Below are 13,197 nucleotides of genomic sequence, written 5' to 3'. Positions count from 1 at the left end.
GAAATCAAATGCCAGCTTGCATCCTCATCAGTCCCAATCGCACATCAGGTGGAGTAAAAGAAACGTTTACAATACAAATCATGTGAGTGGCAGGAAAGCCAGATTGCCCCAACAGCTGACAGGAGGTGCCCCTCTGGCACGCTGCAGCGGTCGAAACATCATTTTCCCTCTAGGCTTCCAGGTTTCTGGCCGAGACCCTCCTATACTAAAAAGACAGATTAACAGGAGAAAAACAAACAGAAGCTTAATAACCTGGATACCTCCTGTATCCAAGGGAGAGACCTAGGAAGACTGAGCAACTCCCTGAAATGGCCCACACCAGCACCTACAATACCATCTTCAGCTAAAAACAAAAGAAGATGTTGGGGGTGGGGGAGCCAGCCAGGGGAAGCTATCAGGAAAAGCATGGTAAACAAGGGTAAGGTTGTTATGTAGGTTTAAGTCGGAGGCCCTCTCCATTGATAAGAGTTTCTAGAGATTAGAGTCTTCCCCTCTTCCTGGTACAGGGAGGCAGCCACCCTTACAAATGGAGATTTCCCTTATAAATGTAAATGTCTCTTACAAAAGGGTAACTTGTACGCTGTTTTCAATGCTTCTCCTGAGTCTGCCGGTTCTTAAAAATAGGAGCTCAAGGTAATCCCTAGCCAAAAAGGCGTACTTTGGGGTGGTAGATTCTGCCCCCCTTCAACAGCCTGCACACTCCTAGGATTTGAGGCCTGGGCATCCCTGGTGAGGGGAAAAGACTCCTCCCACAGGAAGGTCTGCTCTCTGCAGCATCCTTGTCTTGAACAAGGCAGTCACCCTTGGACACTGGGTGTCCAAGGACACTGGGACACTTGGACACCCAAGGACACTGGGGCCAGACCTGCCCCTGCTCCAGGTCCCTACCTCAGAGACCCAAAGCCAACTTGCCCTTCACCACAGTCCTGCTCGGTGACCATGGGTTTGGGCATGGTGGGTGGGCAACTTTGTGTCAGGCAAGTGTGTCGGCTGGCAGAGAGCACCCAGAGCTACTTTGCTCTCTCTCTGGCATAGTTGTAGGCAGAACCTATCTTCTTTTCTTTGTAAAGCACCCAAGAACTCATCCAAAATGAATTCAACATTCCCAAGGGAGCAGACATGGACAAAGCTGGAACTAGGAATATTCTGGAAGTCAGAGCAGCTCTCCCAAGGCCACCCACCTGGGAGGAGGAGAAAGAGCCCTATTTAGACCCCCACTTTCTGCCTCCCAAGGATATTGCCTACCCTGCTCTGCCCAGTGTGTGACCCCAGGTGCTGCATGGCTCCCAAATGGATCTCACCCTGGACTTCCATGAATAAACTGCAATCCAGGAGATCACATATCTTCATTCTTCCTTGAGAGAGGAGAGGCATGGCTTCTCAGGAAGCGACTGGAAGGTTAATTCTGATGACCCATCCCCCTGCACTCCCCTCTTGAAGCATTGCCAAGCTCTTTGCCCATTTGCAGGGCCCATCGGCACATGTTTGAGTTTTGTTTGGAGTCTCTTTGGCTCCCTGTGCTGTTTCTTTCTGGTCCTTTGTTTACCCTCTATGACTGAGGCACTGCTCTGGATTTAGGCAAATGTGAGCTCCAATCTCAGCAGTCCCTCACTTCCCTGCTGTGTGACTAGGGGTGAGGGATTTAACTCTCTGAGCCTCAGTTTGTTCCGTCAAGTGGAAAGTTCATTTAATACCCTATGCCTGGCAGGAGGCCTCAAGACATCTATTAGATGTGTCCTGAGCCGTGGGTGTGTGTGGCTCCCAGGGCAAGTCCTTTCAGCTGGGTGTGGAACAAGGGTGTTGGAAGCAAGAACTGCAGAGGGCAGGGAGTAGGCTGGAGAGCAGAGTAAGGCTGCGAATGACCTCCTGTGACTGTGACCTTGTTGGAGCCTTGCTTCTTCATCTTGGAGGACCTCCCCTGTTTGGGATTTTGCCTGCTTTTGCTAAGTGTTTACCACGTTCCTTCTTTGTACGGGGGATCTGGTGGGAAGTAAAGCAGACCAAGACTCTTCCTTCATGGCACTTCCTGGCTAGGGGTTCCTGGGCTGTGGCTGCCACACTGTGCTGGGATTTGGGAGCTCCCTGCCAGCCTGAAAGCCCTTCGAGTTGGTGGTGTGCCCTCCCTTCGCTGGGAGCCCCACACCTTGTATCTAGTACGTGCTTTCCCCAGGTCTGCCTGGGAGCTAAAGCACACGGCCCTCCTTCTTTGAAGGCAGATGTCTCAGGAAGGTTTGCCATCAGCCACTTAATGAACACCTGCTCTTGGCGGCAAGCTCGTGGGGCAGGTGGAGGGCAGTCAGAAGTTGAGGCACAACAGAGGGCCACCAGCAGCAGCACTGATGGCATGGTGGGGGCAGGGGGACACTGGGGATTGGGGTGGTGGGGATCGAGGCCTTCCGAGGGGGCAGGGAAGGAGGGGGATCACAGAGGTGGGAAGAGATTACTGCCCTAAGCCCTCATAAAATGCAAGCTATTTTTGTTTTATGGATTCAGATTTTGAAGCCAGCTTTCCTGTTTTCTGCAGGGGTATTTCCGCCACAGCCTGACTTCTCCCCTTCCCAGAATGCTTTGGGCTACTCTCCCTCCAGCAGCTTGGGAATACGAACTTATATAACAACAGGGGCTCCACGGGGCGCCTGGGTGGCGCAGTCGGTGAAGCGTCCAACTTCAGCCAGGTCACCATCTCGCGGTCCAGGAGTTCGGGCCCCGCGTCAGGCTCTGGGCTGATGGCTCAGAGCCTGGAGCCTGTTTCCGATTCTGTGTCTCCCTCTCTCTCTGCCCCTCCCCCGTTCATGCTCTGTCTCTCTCTGTCCCAAAAATAAATAAACGTTGAAAAAAAAATTAAAAAAAAAAAAAACACAACAGGGGCTCCTTACTACCTAGCTCCCTGCTTTCTCTGTGAGCCTCCTCTGACTTACCGCCCCCCCCGGGGGGGGGGTCCCCTGGAACAGCAAGGTCCCAGTCAGAGGCAAGAGCAGAGGCAGTCCACACAGCCTGGGGGACTAACCCCCAGATCACAAGGCACTTTCCTGGGCCCCAAGCGGTACCCACAAGAAAGGCTGAAACTTGTCTTTCCCTAGAAATCCATCTGCTCAGATGGAAGGAAAGGAATGTTCAACAAGGAGGAGCTGGGCCCTCGCTTGCTCTGTGTGCTCTGAGCTGCGAGAGGAGACTGGGTCAAGGGGGCAAGTGCCTGGGCCCTTCACACACTCTCAAGCAAGAGCTCAGTCCAGAAAAAAGCCACATTCCTCTCATTGTCATTTGCACCCTTTTGTCCCCACTGGGCCCCTTCTCCTCTGTGACTTGGTCCTGTGCCTTTGAAGCAGCTAGTGTGAATTTCCCTGGTTGTGTTAATGGCCTGCAGGTTTACAGCCTGGGGCATCAGCCATGAGGCCAGGAGGGCAGCCACAAGTAACAGAATGGGCATGGGGGAGGGGAAGGCGAAGGGACATTTGAGCTACTTCAGAGTGCCAGCACTGCATTCAGCTCTCAGGGCCACTCAGCCACTTTCTAAATGGGATTTCTGAAGCTCACAGAAGTTCAGCAACTTGCTGAAGTCATGGAGCTGGTAAATAGCCAAAGGCTGGATTCAACCCAGATTGTTTAACCTTAAAAGCCCATGTTCCTTCCAATACCCTTAGTGAACAGCTCAGACCTTGCCATCGGACCTCCTCCGTTTAGTTCAAGCTACATTTACTGAGCCTGGGCCCGGGGCGGGGCGGGGGGGAACACTCTTACACTAGAACTTGTTCCCTGTCGTCTGCCTCTGCTAGAACATAAGCCCCATGACAACAGGGAGTTTTGCCAGTTCAGGTCATTTTCACTGTAGTATCTAAAGCTATGCTGCCCAATGGGGCAGCTACTAGTCACAGGTGGCCATTTAAACCTAAATTAATTAAAATTGAGCAAAGTTAAGAATGTAGTTCCTCAGCTGTCCCAGCCATATTTCAAGTGCTCAAGAGCCACATGAGGCTACTCTCCTGGACAGCGCAGACGTAGGACATATCCACCATCGCAGAAGGTTCTACTGAACAGCACAGCTCTAGAATAATGCCTGGAACACAGTGGGCCCTCAGTACATCTCTTCTGAATGTGGAATGAAGAAAAAGGCTTTGAAGGCCTTTGATAACTAGGACTTTGATAAATAAGTAAAGGGGGTAAACAGCTTCCAAAAGCTACTGATTTCTGTTTCTAATAATAAACTAGGTCATCTGGAACATTCTTCTCAAGGAAAACTAAAAAAGCTACCTAAAAGGGTAAATGTATGGGCAAATTTGAGTGAACACAGGCTGTAAAAAACAATAAGAATGCTATCTTATGGAGGTTTTAGATTACATCCAGAATTAAAATACACTAGTACAATAGCATTTATATTGGAAGAGGGAAAATAGAACTAAAGCATTTTAAGGAAGAGAATAGAGGCAGAAATTAACATCAGACTTTGCTAAGTCAAGGATGAATGTTATAATCTCTAGGGCAATTGTTCTGAAAATGTAGTCTGGGGACCCCAGGAGTCTCCAAGAACCTTCCAATGGGTCTGAAAGAGTCAAACCATTTTCATAATAACACTAAGGTGAGAGTTGCCTTTGCCACTCTCCTCTCACATGGGTACAGTGGAGGTTTCCAGAGGCTATGTGACATGTGATGTCACAACAGATGGAATGCAGGAGCAGATAGGGGAACTCAGCTGTCCTTTCTTTTAAAAAAAATTTTTTTTACATTTATTTATTTTTGAGAGACAGAGAGATACTGAGCACAAGTGGGGGAGGGGCAGAGAGAGAAGGAGACACAGAATCCAAAGAAGCTCCAGGTCCCAAGCTGTCAGCACAGAGCCCAACGCAGGGCTCGAACTCACAAACTGTGAGTGAGATCATGACCTGAGCTGAAGTTGGACACTTAACCGACTGAGCCACCCAGGCACCCCTAGCTGTCCTCTCTTAAGCCAGACGTTAAACAGTTTTGCAAAATTGTAAAATGGTACCACTCTTCATGTTATATTTTTTTGTTTAGAAGAATACAGTCATTTTTCATAAAACAAATGTTGTGTTGACATGTAACTGTGTACTGGGTCTCTCTAGAGAAACAGAACCAAGAACTAACAAGACACACATACACACACACACACACACACACACGTATATATGGAGGGAGACAGAGTTATTACAAGGAATTGGCTCACGTGATTATGAAGGCTGATCAATCCCAAGATCTGCAGGATGAGTCAGCAAGCTGGAAAGCCCAGGTATACTTCCAGTCTGAGTCTGAAGGCTTGAGAACCAGGAGAAATAATGGCAGTTTCAGTCCAAAGGCTAAAAGGCTCAAAATGGAAAGTTCTACTTTTCAAGAGAAACTGCGAAGAGAAGTAAAGACAAGTTATGAACTAGGAGAAAATATTTGCAAATCATTTACCTGATAGGGGGTTTATAGCTAAAATATATAAAGACGACTTACAAGCCCTTTCTCTCTTTCTTCTTTCTCTTGGAATGTTTTTTTATTACTCTATTCTCTCTCCCCTCCATCCTTGTTAATTGGTGTTATATCTATATATTATTTCTAGTGGTTACTGATGAATCAGTTCAAGTTTGAAGGCAGGAAAAAGCCTACCTTGTGGTTGGAAGGCAATCAGGCAGGAGGAATTCTCTTACTTGGGGGAGGGTCAGACTTCTTTTCAGACTTTTGTTCTAGTCAGGCCTTCAACTAATTGGATGAGGCCCACCCACATTGAGTGGGCAATCTGCTTGAGTCAGTCTGCTAATACAAATGTTCATCTCATCCAAAATCCTCACAGAAATACCCAGAATCATGTTTGACCAGATATCTGGGTACTTGATGGCCCAGTCAAGTTGACACATAAAATCAAACATCACAAAAGGATTTATTTTTAATTTTTAAATGAATTGGCAAATATTTTTAAATTAGTTTCAACTTCTAAGATATTAAATATCAATAGATATACTATAAAGGGGATCCAGAGAAAAAAATATTTGAGAATCTCTGCTCTAGGGTAATTACTACTGCAGATGGTGGAGACCACTCCCCAACCCTGACTTGTGGCTTCTTCCCCATCAATCTCACCTCTAGAGACATAGCCTGATTCCCTATGAGCATTCTGACGGCAGGCATGAGAAATGTGGGGGGGAAAAAAGCATGGACCCCTAAAAGACACTCCCAGGGCACCCCAGCTCAAGAGAGCTCTCCTTGCTGATAGATTCTCTCCCCACCCCCCCAACCCCCACTCCCCATCCCCCACCCCCCACACACATACAGGCAGAACCCAGAACCACATGGAGAATTTTCAATCAGGCATATACACAGTTTGAAGGTTGCAGTGGGGCCACAAGTTTGCTAGCAACCTGGTAAATAATTGTACCACATGCCCTGTTGTCAAAACAGTAAGCATTCAAAATGGCTGCCTCCCTGATCCTGAGAAACTTAACAGAAGACCATGGGGGAGGGGAAGGAAAAAAAAAGAGAGGGAGTGAGCCAAACCATAAGAGACATTTAAAAACTGAGAATAAACTGAGGGTTGAAGGGGGGTGGGAAAGAAGGGAAAGTGGGTGATGGGTATTGAGGAGGGCATCTGTTGGGATGAGCACTGGGTGTTGTATGGAAACCAACTTGCCAATAAATTTCATATAAAAAAAATAGCTGCCTCCCTGGCCTTATGGGCAATGTAAGGGCCCTTCAAAATATCATTGGAAAAAGGGAAACGTGCTGAGGTTGTAACGACCCCAGAAATGGGAATTTGCAATGGAGCCCCTCTTTAGGAGACCCCAGGTAACCCAGTAAGAGTGAGGCACATAGCACCTGGGGGTTCATTTACTTAGAAGATGTGCTCCTAGGCATGTGGGAGCCTTGCTGTAAATGTACGAATATTTGCTTCTTTGGGGCTTCATGCTTACTTCTCCAGCCTTGAAATTTCCTTTACAAACACTAAAAAGGCCTTATGTGTGCATGGAGCTCAGCGCTTTGCACAGTGCTTCTCCAGCCCTTGTTGCTCATACCCTCCTAACAACCGTGGGAGTTGGCTGGCCCTGTCTGTGGATGGGAAACTGGGCAGCTGAGAAGGTACTTGCACCCAGGGCTGCTCTACTTGTCCCCTAGCATTGACCCTTGGCACACTTTTACCCAGATGTCAAGCCCATTGTCAGTCCATTAGAGAGAAGAATGGTGGCTCTAAGCACCCAGCCCGTGTTCACACTGAAGTGTAATCAACAGGCAGGAGCTGAGCTTCCCTCTGCTTTTCCAGGGCCAAGGGTCAGCAGAGACAGACCTGGGCTCTGCATCATGTGGTGGGTGAGCCATATGGAGGAAAAAGAGGAAGAAGACCTTTCCTGGGGCCTCGAGAGCATTTTATGCAGGGCACTGCATTTTATGTAGGGGCTAGAGCTAAGATGGAAATGCCCGGGAGACAGGGAACCCTACCTCGAGGCTTTGGGCTTTTAGGAAGTTCCATCTCTAGGAGACTCCCAAGACCCTACTGTGAGGCTGGGACAGGGTATCCAGGAAGCTTCAGTGTCCATGCCCTTCTTCAATCTTCATGAAAGGAGGAAAGGTAGAAGGAATTTGCAGGAATTTTCCCCAAAGGCAGGCTTCAGGCCTAATCCCAAAACTCAGGTGCCAACTCAGTTTTTCTTGCCTCTCTGTCTCTCATCTGTGTCTGTGTGCTTCCGAACTCTGTCTGCACCCAGACCTGGACTGACGGGTTTCCAGCTCGGATCTTCCCTCCTCACTGAAAAAACAAGTTTTGGCTGTCACAGGCTGCATCTTGCCCAGACCCCGGGTAACCTCTATTCCTAATGAGCACGTGCAATTTAGCAGCCAGACTCTTTCTGGATTATGAGTGAGGAAACAAATAACAAATAAACTGCTAGCATGTGCCCGGCTGAAATTTGTCCTTCGAAGGCTTAGCAACCACACGCCCAGCCATCGGGGACCCAGCAGGCCTCCTGCCGGCCGCAGCAGCCTGCGGAGAAACACATCTGGGGAAGATGAAGTGTGGAGGGGGGGTGGGGCTGGGACAAGTGGAAAGGAATTAAGGTGGCAGAGGGGCGACACAGGAGGCCACCTGATAATTTTATGATAGGTTTAAAGGCAAGCTTAGGGGCATCTCGGTAGCAGCTTCCCAGCAAACCTTCCCTTCAGCACCCGCGCACCCTTCCACCTGCACGCATATACTGTTCACCCACACGCACGCGCCGCGACGCACGCGTGCGGCTCCGTTCGTGGCGACACACACTCAGCGACGTACACGCGGCTCTGTACGTGGTGACGCACCCTCGACAACGCAGATGCGGCTCCGTATGAGGTAACGCACACTCTGCGACGCACATGCGGCGATGCACACTCGGCAACGGACACGAGGCTCCGTACGCGGTGACGCACACTCGGCGACGCAGACGCGTCTCCGTACGTGGTGACGGACACTAGGCGACGCACACGTGGCTCCGTACACTGTGACGCACACGCAGCGACGCACACGCGCGGCTCCATACGTGGCGACGCACACTCGGCGACGTACACGCGGCTCTGTACGCGGTGACGCATCCTCGGCAACGCACACGCGGCTCTGTACGGGCTGATGCACACACGAAGACGCAGACGTGGCCCCGTATGTGGCGACGCACATGCAGCCCCGTACGCGGCGACGTACACGCGGTGGTGCGTGCACAGACCCGTGAACACGTTCAAGCGCCCTGGTCCGTGACGACCTAGTTGGAGTCCTTAGCCCACTGGCCCAGAAATCACCATTCCTAGCAGGCACCCTATTCCGCCCACAACCCTTGCTCTCCATGCACAACTCCTGTCCTGCGTCGGTCTTCCGGTGAAGGGCACATCCGGACCATTGTTTGTAGGACCCGGGTCCCGTCTTTCCCAGGCCCAGCCTGGTTGGAGCCGGTTGCTTCCCCTCCACTGCCGCTGCCCGGTACCTGGGCGGGTTCCAGGACTGTGAGTGCTGTTCCGCTCCTGTTCAGCCGCCTTGAGGTGCTAGGCAAGGACTAGCTCTGCTGGCTCCGGTCCTATAGCCCTAGACCTCGCCCAAGCTGGTGCAAACTTCCTGAGGCCCCTGCCTGCCTTTCGGGATACCCCATCTGGCCACTCGCAGTAACCTAATGTCCGCCAGGGCAACACAAGGCCTTCCTCAATCTCGGCGGCTCCTCACTGAGCCTCAGATAAAGCCCAGCCCCTGCCATCTCGGTGGCTACAGGGGCCCGCCCACCTCTACAGTGCCGCCGGGGCCCTCACCCGGGAATCTGAATGTCACTCCTCACCCCCCCTTCCCTCTTCCTCAGGGCCCGTCCCACTGGTGACCAAGCCTGGCCAGATCCTCTTCCAGCCAGTTCACCACCTGCCATGCCACCTCCACTGTGGCCTAACCTCCTCACTGCCACATGGACAGCTGCGCCAGCTTCCACCCTGGCCTCTTCCCATCCAGACTGCACTCCTCTTGCCATTCTCCACAGGGCACCAGATGGGTCCTTCACACACGTGAATCTGATTGACTACAGCTTCCTCCTACTTCCAACTTTTGGGTGGCTTCTGGTGACTCTGAACACAAAGGCCACAAGGCCCTGTGTGACTGCAGCCCGGTCATCCTCTCCAGCATTGTTTTCCTGTCTCCTATCACTTGCTGTCATTGATCCAGGAAAGCTCCCAGGGCCCCATGGAGTGGTGGCATGGGTCCTGCTGGAGGAAGCACCGCTGGTGTGACAGGTAGGCTGCTAGTGCAAGGTAGCCACTGGTCCCACTGCCTTCTCAGGAGAGCAAGGAGAGGGCCCTGCTTCCACAGTTGGCTGTGCCAGGGCATGACCAAGGTTTCCAGGGCTCACGTGGGCAGGGAGCGTGTATTATGCTAATTAGACATGGCTTCTCAGGACTGCCCTTCAGCCACACATTTCTAGAAAGCACAAGCACAATGAGTGCTTGGCATTAACAGATGGCCCCCAGAAGTAAATGAGTGTGAGCGTGTACATGTTTGGGAATATGCATGTGTTCATTATACATGTGTGTCTGGGGATGGGAGTGAGTGTGCAAGTATGTACCTATACCTCCCACACACTTACATGTTTGTTGGTTTTGTGCATGTCTGTGTGTGAGTGTGTGGGTATATGCGTGTACATATTTGGGAATATGCATGTGTTCATTATACATGTGTGTCGGGATGGGAGTGAGTGTGCAAGTATGTACCTATACCTCCCACACACTTACATGTTTGTTGGTTTTGTGCATGTCTGTGTGTGAGTGTGTGGGTATATACGTGTACATGTTTATCTTTGAGGGTATTGATACGTGTGTGTGAATGTGTGTATACGCCATATGTGTCTGTATATGCATGCATGTGTGTTTATGTGTGTGTTTGTGTCTGGGCATGGGTGAATGTCTACACGTGGTATATACACATGGGTGTGTATATGTGTGTATAAAGTGTGCGTGTAGGTGTGTGCATATGTATGTATATGGATGTGTGTCAGTGTGTATTGTGTGGATGTCTATGGATATGTGGATGTGTCTGAGTTCATCTGCACAGGGTGTGTGTGTGTGTGTGTGCGCAGATGTGTTTAGGTGTGTGTAGTAAATGAGTGTATGTGTGTGAGGGGTGCAGATCTGTTTGGTTGTGTATGTGTCTGTATTTTGGTGCAGTGTGTGTGTGTGTGTGTGTGTACGTGTGTAGGTATAGGTAAATGAGTGCACTGGTGCTGTGTGCATGTGTGTGGATGTGCATATATGTGCTTGTATTTGTATCTGGGTATTATCTACATGGGTGTGCGTGTGTAGAGATGAGTGTGGATGTATGTGGTGTGGAAGGGATGGGTAGTTGAATGTGTGTCTGTATCAAATATATCTTCGTGAGGGTGGCTATGCACATCACGTGTGTGTTCATACATCTGAGCCTCTGAGCAGGTGTTCGTGTTTATATACACGTGTTGGGGGTGAATGCAGTGGTATCGATGTATGTCTGTGACTGTATCTTCACAAGTGCGGATGTGGGGAGGGTGTGGGCGTGGGGGGAGTGTGCACACATGCTTGTATCCAGGTGTACGTGCACAGGTGTGTGTGTGAAGGTATATGCACTGTAGTGCATGTTTGTGTGTGTGTTGGGAGTGCAGTGGAGTGTAAACGTGCATCCACATCTGGGTTTATCTGTACATGGGTGTGTGTGTGTATGCATGCATGTGTATATGTTGGCAGTGCAGATAGGCGTGTAGATGTGTGCGTGTATGCAGGTGTATCTGCCCAGATGTAGAGGCGAGGGAAGTTGATCTCTGTGTATGTGTGTGTTGTGTGGGGGATGCCTACCTGGAAGCGGGGTCTGGGTAGTGTCTGCCTGGGCCCTCAGACCCCACAACCCCCTGACAAGTCATTACCCCTCTTTCTTCCCAGGTTTCCACAGGTGTCAAATGGGAAACAGCAACAGCTTTTATCTCACAAGTTGGCTCTGAGAATTCGACTGGCTTCCCCAGCATCAGATCTCTCCCAAGGGACCCAAGTCAGGGGGCTCAAGGACAGCCTTGCCTTGGGCTCAGATTAGTGAATACTCCAGTTTCCTATAGTCTGCCTGGAACATGCTGCGGGCAAAGGCAGGGAGAGGCTGCAAGCCTGGGCCCCCTTCGCTGGGTATCCTGGTCCCCGTCTCCCTTCGGCCTGGTCTGCCCAGGACCCAGAGCTGGGTTCATCTTATCAGGACAGTGACAGCTCCTCAGCCATCGACTTCCGTACTTACACGTGTCAGATGAGGCTGAGCAAAGAAACACCAAATTTAATAAAGCCCAGGAACTGAGAGAGCTCTCCAACCCAAATCAATCCTCGATGTGTTTTTAATTAAGTTATAGCCCTTGTGATTAAAGAGTGTGAATTTCATTACTGTGACCATTTATCAAAGAGTGTACCTGCTGAACCTTTCCAATAACCAGGGAAGAAGGCTTTTTATTTTCATCAACACCAAGTACCCCGCTTCTATCTCGACTGACTCATCAGAGAAAATTGTCTCCCCTCCCAAGCTACCACCCACTCAGTACTGACAAAACCATGCCTGCCCCCCACATTTCCCGTCACTAGGCCAAGGCAGGTGAGTGTAAAACCTCTGATTTGGTTCAAGCATCTCTCCCAACCCTCAGCCAGGTGACCCAACTGCCAAAGCTCAGCCCAGGCCTCAGGAGTCGGGTTGCATGGGGGCAGGGGCGGCGGGAGTCTGAGCATTCTCAAACGTTAAGTCTGGCCTTCCTTGAACCATGGTCTGCTTCAGATGTTGGCCTGACCACAGCCCATGGGGCTCCATGAATGAATGAAGACTGAAAGTTAGCAACTGAAAGGCCACTTCAGGGACTGTGCCTCTGCTGGTTTCTACATGTGTGTGTATGTGCATGTGTTCTTTATGTTTTCCAAGATTGTTTTATTGAAGTACTATATACAGAAAAGTGCCCAGATCGTGTGTGTACTGGATAAATTTCACAATGCGAACACACTTGTGGAATCAGAACCACATCAAGAGACAGAACATTAGTACTTCCCCCCAAGTCCCCATGATGTCCCTCGTGATCACTAATCCCACCCCCCCAATGGTAACCACTAATCTGAATTCTACCCGCATTTGCTTAATTTTGTACTTTACTTAAAAGGAATAATAAAGAACTTGCTTTTTTTGTGTGTCTGGTTGTTTTACTCAACATTATGTTTCTGAGATTTGTACCCATTCTGCACCTGATGAATATTTGGGTTTCCAGTTTGGGCAGTATGAACGTTGCTGTTATTACCGTTTGTGTACATGTCACTGGTGAACATATATATATATATATATATGTGTGTGTATATATATATATGTATATATATATATATGCATTTCAGTTATAATACTTAGCAGTGGAATAGTTGGATCATGCATGTATGTTCAGCTGTAGTAGATATAGCCATATTGCCATACTGTTTTCCAAAGTGGTTATACAATTTACATTCCCATTAGCAGAATATGAGCGGTCTGATTAGTCTACATCTGTAGCCAGGATGACCCTTCAGAATTGTCCCACACTGAGGCCGGGGGACTGAGTCTTGCACCTCATAGCAACCAGTCATCGGAGGCACCCTACTCCTGGGAAAAGGAGGTGACTTCAGGCGAGGTGGCTCTTTACAGCCTAGGGCAATCACCAGGAGGGGGAGCTCATCTAGAGTTGTCAGCTGTCAACACTCTCTGCTTGGGTGCTT

This window comes from Prionailurus bengalensis, chromosome X (genome assembly GCF_016509475.1).
Source record: "Prionailurus bengalensis isolate Pbe53 chromosome X, Fcat_Pben_1.1_paternal_pri, whole genome shotgun sequence".
Taxonomy (NCBI): Eukaryota; Metazoa; Chordata; class Mammalia; order Carnivora; family Felidae; genus Prionailurus; species Prionailurus bengalensis.
This window is presented reverse-complemented; position numbering follows the sequence as displayed.